Source organism: Sinocyclocheilus anshuiensis, unplaced genomic scaffold (assembly GCF_001515605.1).
Source record: "Sinocyclocheilus anshuiensis isolate Anshui unplaced genomic scaffold, SAMN03320099.WGS_v1.1 scaffold5021, whole genome shotgun sequence".
Classification (NCBI taxonomy): domain Eukaryota; kingdom Metazoa; phylum Chordata; class Actinopteri; order Cypriniformes; family Cyprinidae; genus Sinocyclocheilus; species Sinocyclocheilus anshuiensis.
In genome coordinates, this window is record NW_015546383.1 from 57,422 (window position 1) to 57,867 (window position 446).

The following is a 446-nucleotide window of genomic DNA, read 5'->3' on the forward strand; positions in this document are numbered from 1 at the left end:
GTATTTTTTTATGTTGGTACTACAAGGTTACTACATGGGCTGAAATATGGGTTGTAAGTGGGTTTGTCCACTTACAATCTTTCTAGGATGTGTTTAGTAAACGTGAAATATTATGTTACTTACACATGTTAAAATACCATAAGAAATAACTTATACTAAGGATAAGAAAAAACAACTTCAATTGGAATGGTCAATGTATTGGAATATCACTGGAATGGCAAATTAATAGAGTATTACTGTTTATTTATTCAGACAATTCTGATTTCAATTTGTAATGATAAAATCAACGTATAATGTATGCATATGCATTTTAGATATTTTTCTGTTAGGTAGTAGGTAGTTTCCAGACTCTCGGACGTGGACGTAATAGACCGACAAAATAATGCATACAGTTTTTTTTGTTTTTTTTTTGTGAGGCACCATTGACTTCCACAGTATGAAAAAAA